Source organism: Plectropomus leopardus, chromosome 6 (assembly GCF_008729295.1).
Source record: "Plectropomus leopardus isolate mb chromosome 6, YSFRI_Pleo_2.0, whole genome shotgun sequence".
NCBI lineage: Eukaryota > Metazoa > Chordata > Actinopteri > Perciformes > Serranidae > Plectropomus > Plectropomus leopardus.
The window spans coordinates 32,232,270-32,239,536 of record NC_056468.1 but is presented as its reverse complement, the minus strand read 5'-3'; the positions used below and the strand labels follow the sequence as shown (position 1 = coordinate 32,239,536).

Sequence of the window (7,267 nt, the reverse complement as noted above, 5' to 3'; positions counted from 1 at the left end):
TCATATCATTGGAATATCACTGTCTGAAAGTGGCATTTCGCTGTTAATCTAAGACAATGTATCATTTACAAACTCATCATGTGTTTTGTGTGCAAACTATTAATCTGAAAATATATTAATTAATTAATGAAGTGGAGTAAAAATACTAAGTAGCATGAAATGAAAATGCTGCAGTTGCAGATTTGTAATTATGACTTTCTTCTTCATGATCACAAATGTGCATTTTTGGTTCTCAGGTGAAGCAGTCAGAGCTTTCTACTACTATATGATGCTCATTTTCAGCCAAAACAGTTTCATAAATCATATTATTTTGCTGTATGAGAATGTAAAAAAACAACAGGAGCGTGTATTGTTAGGTGATAATAAATCTCTGTAGCTGTGATTAGATTTTTTTCATTGCTACTAATAATGAGAAACATCAGGCTGGTGTTGTGTAGTTTGACTGAGATAAACTCCTGCTGTGTTTTGAAGAGTGATTACACCATCTGCTGGTGTTAAGAGACAGCATTTCTCTATCGATTATCTGGTTGTATTGAACAGAGATGAAGCTGCAAAAATAAACATTCATGTATTTGCTGTGCACACAAGATAGAAATGAGACTATTATATTACAAGCTTTTTTGTTTTGTTTTTTGTTTGTTTCAATCAATAAATCAATATGTTCTCATTTCTCATGAAGGAAAACAAGAAAAAGATTTTCTTGACCAATTCAAGGTAACACGGCATTACTTACTGATTGAAAAAAATGGTCATTTTATGTCTCAAGTATTCTTTTATAGCTGGTGCAGGTAGTTTTATTTTGGTGTCATTGGGCAAAAAATAAACAATAAACTTTAGTACTCTATATATCTCTATCCATATCTCCACATGTGCTGTTTTTAACGCTTTAGAAAATTAGTGCAGGATAAATATTTTTCCTTCTAACTTTTTTCAACACATATAAATGCCACAAAAGCGAGGGCTTAATTTGTTTACAACTTGCTTTTAACACTACAGCTGTGTAGATGGATGATGCACGCCAAGGACGATTTGTTCTTGTGTGCTGACGTTGATGGATGTACATGATAGCTTTCGATTTAGTAGGTGATGTCATCATACAGTCTGCATACATCAAACTTAAGTTTATAAGATCCATGTCACACAGTGTAGCTGCAATAAACTTACAGGAAAAATCTCACAGTCTGCAGGAGGCTTTAGTTTACATTCCTCACTAAAAAGGACAGATTTTGATTTCAGCAGTTTTAGCATCACCAGACTTTCCGATACCAAAATATGGGAAGAGTTTCTCAGTGAAAGTGTCTCTGTGAGTGCAGATGTGAGTCATGTCTTCAGGGTCGTAGAAGGACCACACCTTCCCCCTTTCATAGTCCAGCTGGACTCTGATCCTCTGGAGACTCTTCTTCACTGGGACAGTCTTACCAACAGCATCAGCGTATTTTCCATCTCCATGCCGTAAACACCAGATTCCATATTCTGGTGTAGCACATCTCTCTCCCTTCCTGTCAGCCGACTCTTTGGCAAAACTATATTCCAGCCAGGATAGTCTCCCACCTCCAGGTCCCAGCTGTGTTTCCCTGAGCTGAAGCCCTCAGAGCCCAGAACAGAGGTATAGTTAGTGTGTCTCTCTGGATTATCAGGAAGCTGCTGGCCTTTGTCTCCACGTCTCACACTGGTCAGATCATCAGACAGATAGAGCCAGCTGTGTGCAGTGTTTGGGTCCAGAATGACAGGACTGAAGTGGACCTTGTCCCTCATCTTGTCCAGACCCTGAAGGACAGGTTGCCCAGGTGTTTGGCCACATCTATCAGCGCTCCTGAGAGCAGCTGTGGATCTGACAGTGAGCTCTGGACTCTGGCTCTGCTCTGAGTGTCTTTATAACTGCTGAGGAACGCCACGTTGTGTTTCTGCAGCTCTTCTTCAACAGCACAGATACTGTCTGACAGAGAGGAGATCTGCTCCTCAATCATCCTCATCTCTCTGCTCAGAGTCCTCCCCTTCTGCTGCTCTTCCTCCCTCAGAGCTGCCAGTCTGGACTCCTCTTCTCTTTCAGGAGCTGGTGGAGCTTGTTGAACTCTGCTCTGATCTGTCTCTCTGTGGACAACAGCTGCTTCTTGGAGTGTTGACTCACTTCTCTGTATGTTTTCTGCACTTTTTTCATATTTGTCCCTCTTGTCCTGCAGAGACTTTAAGTCAGATTTCAGCTCGTCCTTCAGCTCACTGACTGCTTGTTCTACAGGAACCACCTTGTGACTCTGGTGGTGAGGAAAACACACAGACAGGACAGACAGCTCTGTCTTCATCCTTACAGAACAATTTAGTCTCATTTTGATGTTTACTGCACACAAACATTAGTGTCTTCTCTCCTATTTCTGTCTCAGATGATCCAGATGATCCAGTTTTCAGTCTCTCAGCAAAAGAGTCAGCCAGTTGCTTCAGTCCAAAGTTCACCAGAGGATCTTTTGAGGATCTTCTTTTACAAATGGGACAGTTTTTGTTGTTAGTTTGTTCCCAGAATAGTTTCAGGCATCTTGAACAGAAGTTGTGGTTGCAGCTCAGAGACACAGGATCTCTGAAAGTCTCTGAACACACATGGCAGCTCAGGAAACTTTTAAGGAGAGCTCTCTCTGCCATCTTAAACTGAAGTTATCTTTCAACAGCAGGACTCACCGACTTAAAGTCTCTTACTTCTCCACTTAATAAAATCCAAACGTGTGTTTCCCAGCAGAAATGTCACACCCTGTAATGGCGTCTCAGCTCTGATCAGCAACATCAAATGTACTTTCATTGTCACTACCAGAGTAAACTGTGAGCAGGAAATGCTGCTGTGTCATTTAGTCACCAGCAGATGGTGTCAGGATGTTTTCAGAGGTAAAATTTTCACTCTTTATTCAGAACAGCACAAAGTCATTGTGAAAATGTCTTAAGGCAAACAAAATGCAAAGTAACTGTCTAAACAGCCTTTTTTGTTTCATGTGTACTTCATAAATAATTTTGTTTCAACAGCTCATAAAAACACAATAAACATAAAACAGGGCAAAGCTGACTGACACTAAACCAGTTCATTCATTCACTCTCAAAATTTTGACCTTCTTTTACCTTAATCTGTTGAAGGTAACAATATCATAATTTTCAGGACGGTGAAGATTTTTAAGTTTCCAAAGTTTTGTATCTGATGTTTCATGTATCGCGATGAAAAACTCAACTATCTCGATCAATGGCACCTATGATGTTAAAAGACATCATTGGGTGTTTGTATATAATTGTGCTGGGTCGACTCATTTATATGAATATATATTCAGCTCTTAACATCTTTGGATTTTGTGTGACCGTTTTTTAATTACGGGATCTTTAACTCAGAGGTTTAGTGGTGCATTTTTAGTTTGGGGTCAACATATGTGGATACCTGTGGATATGATCCTGAAGATCCACAACTGCAAATACTGAAAACTAAATCCTGCATCTGCTCTGACTGAAGGTGTCTGAGGTTTACTGGACTGTGTCTGATCCTAAAAATAAACGCCACTGAATCAGGCAGGAAGGCAAGTTTCAGTTGTCAGATGAAGAAAAGCAGCAGGTATTTGTACTGATGGCTGATGAGGGAAAGTGGGATCAGGTGAGCAGGTGACTGAGAGTCAGGTGACTGGGAGTGGTGGGGGAGGGTCTGAGGACATCTGCAGGACAGGTAGAGGACAGTAGTGAAGGGGCCTGAGGACGTAGGGTGAGGCTGAAAGGAGGGACAGAAAAAAACAACTGAGACAGACAGACTGACTATAAAACATAATTTCATTGTTTTTATCAGAGATATTCAGGTAATTTTGATGCTTTAATAAGTAACAAACAAAGCTGAAGCTTATTTACTATCGAGCGCTTTATATATGTTTGTGGAAAATATTTTTAACAATATTGTATGGACAGATGCATTTTCTCACTTTTTCTCACAAACATGTCAGTAAGAAGCTGCAGTGGCACCAGATTGTCTTGATTGGGAATAAAATGACAGAATTTGCACTCGTCAGGAGTTTCAGTAAAAAGTGACAGAAATCAAATGTTCAGTGTTAAAAAATGAGCAGGCTGTGAATTAAACGTGGACTTTGTCTCCATCTTGCAGCATTTAAGGGAAGTAAAATGTGTCCAAGCAATCACACACAATCACACACTTTACACATACTGTACATTCAATAATGTGGATGATATTTTGCACGTGTGAGCATGTTGTCTCTGAGAACTGCAGTAAGTCGGTTACAGAATGAATAAAATGAAATTTAAAAAACATTTCTCAAACAAATGTCTTCTTTTGAGAAGCTTCTCCATCTCTGCAGGCTTCATACACTGTTAGCATCAAACAGTCCTGCTGACTGACTCAACACGTTTCAAGAAAATAATCTGTCATGAAAATCTTAATTCTCCTCGAGATCAAATCATTTTACATCTGTGTGTTTTCGACCCTCAGTCCTCCGCCTCTTCAGTGAGGCCGTTTCTAATGATGCACTGAAGGTGTAGGAGGTTAAAGTTAACCAGATTTACAGTATGATTTATTTTCTAATGTGAAGAACAAACAAAAAGATAATGTGTTTTGTTTTTTAAGATTTGTATTGATTGCAATTTATTGTATTTTTTTACACACTATTTACAGGCACTTTAAACAAACTCACAAAAAATTCTTAACAAAATCTACCCTTGATTTATTTACATATCATGTGAAACAGCACCCATACAATGTACATTTTACAAAAGATATAGTTGATTAAATGAGAAAAACCTAAACACACTGCATTGTTTTATACATGTATCACAAAAAAGATCACATATATTATGAAGAAGCACTGTATCAAAAACCAAAGCTGATGAAGGATATGATATTGTCTGAATCAAAACAAGCTGCTGATAATCACAATAATTAACAACTGTAATCTGTAAAGTTTGTCTCCTCATGTGTTTTCATCCACTGAACCACTGAGACTCTGGGTGTAAAGAAACAATGCAACAACCAACCGCTTGAAAACCAAAAAAAAAAAAAAAAAAAAAAAAAAACCCTAAACAAAACCTGATCAGATTATTTGGAAATCTTACAAACTAAAATCGACTGTGTTTCCTCAGAATCATTTATTTCAGATCACAGAAACAATGAGCACAAAATATTCAGGGATCCTCAACAACTAATCAAATCTGTTAAGATGTAAAAAATAAAAAAAAAAATGAATAAATGAAACAGAAGCAGATCTAAAATGCTGCTTTGGGAGTTAATTATAATGAGGAGTTTAGTGCAGATTAAACCCTCAAACAATCATGATAATACAAAAAGTAAAAAAGTAAAAGTTTGGACAAATAATTTACATCCCTGAACATCAGAGAGAAATCTCTGTTTGACAGATTTGGATTTCAGCAGTTTTAGCATCACCAGCCGGTCCAATATTGAAATAAGGGAGGAGTTTCTCAGTGAAAGTGTCTCTGTGAGTGCAGATGTGAGTCATGTCTTCAGGGTTGTAGAAGGACAACTCCCCCCTGTCATAGTCCAGCTGGACTCTGATCCTCTGGAGACTCTTCTTCACTGGGACAATCTTACCAACAGCATCAGCGTATTTTCCATCTCCATGCCGTAAACACCAGGTTCCATATTTTGGTGTAGCACATCTCTCTCCCTTCCTGTCAACTGACTCTTTGGCAAAACCTACATTCCAACCAGGATAGTCTCCCACCTCCACGTCCCAGCTGTGTTTCCTGAGCTGAAGCCCTCAGAGCCCAGAATATCGGTGTAAAGTTGATGTTTCTCTCTGGATTATCAGGAAGCTGCTGGGCCTGAGTCTCCCTGTCTCACACTGGTCAGATCATCAGACAGATAGAGCCAGCTGTGTGCAGTGTTTGGGTCCAGAATGACAGGACTGAAGTGGACCTTGTCCCTCATCTTGTCCCAGACCCTGAAGGACAGGTTGCCCAGGTGTTTGGCCACATCTGAGAGCAGCTGTGGATCTGACAGTGAGCTCTGGACTCTGGCTCTGCTCTGAGTGTCTTTATAACTGCTGAGGAACGCCACGTTGTGTTTCTGCAGCTCTTCTTCAACAGCACAGATACTGTCTGACAGAGAGGAGATCTGCTCCTCAATCATCCTCATCTCTCTGCTCAGAGTCCTCCCCTTCTGCTGCTCTTCCTCCCTCAGAGCTGCCAGTCTGGACTCCTCTTCCTCTTTCAGGAGCTGGTGGAGCTTGTTGAACTCTGCTCTGATCTGTCTCTCTGTGGACAACAGCTGCTTCTTGGAGTGTTGACTCACTTCTCTGTATGTTTCCTGCACTTGTTCATATTTGTCCCTCTTGTCCTGCAGAGACTTTAAGTCAGATTTCAGCTCGTCCTTCAGCTCACTGACTGCTTGTTCTACAGGAACCACCTTGTGACTCTGGTGGTGAGGAAACTCACAGACAGGACAGACAGCTCTGTCTTCATCCTTACAGAACCAATTAGGCTCTTCTTGATGTTTACACACACACCTCATCTTGTCTCTGTTTCTTTTTCTGTCTCAGATGATCCAGTTTTCTGTCTCTTAGCAAAGGAGTCAGCCAGTTCCTTTAGAGATAAAGTTCACTCCTCTAAAGTTCATGCTTTGAGGATTTTCTTTTACAAATAGGACAGTTTTTGTTTTAGTTTGTTCCCAGAATTGTTTCAGGCATCTTGAACAGAAGCTGTGGTTGCAGCTCAGAGACACAGGATCTCTGAAAGTCTCTGAACACACATGACAGCTCAGGTAACTTTCCAAAAGAGCAATTTTCTCAGCCATTTGTCTTGGGTTTCTAAATTGTCTTTCAAAAGCAAGACTCACCAAGGTACAGTCTCTTCCTTTGATTGCTTTTATTCCAAACGTGTTTCCCAGCAGAGATGTCACACCCTGTAATGGCGTCTCAGCTCCGATCAATGTTAAAATCTACTTTCATTTTCACCAACAGAGTAACCTGTGAGCAGGAAATGCTCCTGTGTCATTTAGTCACCAGCAGGTAGTGTCAGGATGTTTTCAAATATTTCACTCTTCATTCAGTAGAGCCCAAATTCATTGTAAAAAATGTCTTTAGGCAAACAAAATACAAAGTAACAGCCTTTTTGTTTCATGTATACTTAAGAAATAATTTCATTTCTACAACTCAAAAAAACACCATAAACATGAAAAAGGGCAAAGCTGACCGACACTAAACCAATTCAACAACATTTTGAGTGTTACGCCAACAGTAACATGTTACACCAAACATTTAAGTTTTTAATATTATACCGTTTATGTTTTCCTCCC

The 7,267-nt window shown here is 39.7% G+C and overlaps 2 pseudogenes; both read right to left on the bottom strand.

Annotated features, from left to right (window-relative positions):
• Positions 1-766: 766 nt before the first annotated feature.
• On the bottom strand, positions 767-2,674 carry LOC121944844 (annotated as a pseudogene).
• Positions 2,675-4,831: 2,157 nt separating this feature from the next.
• On the bottom strand, positions 4,832-6,959 carry LOC121944893 (annotated as a pseudogene).
• Between the last annotated feature and the right edge of the window lie 308 nt (positions 6,960-7,267).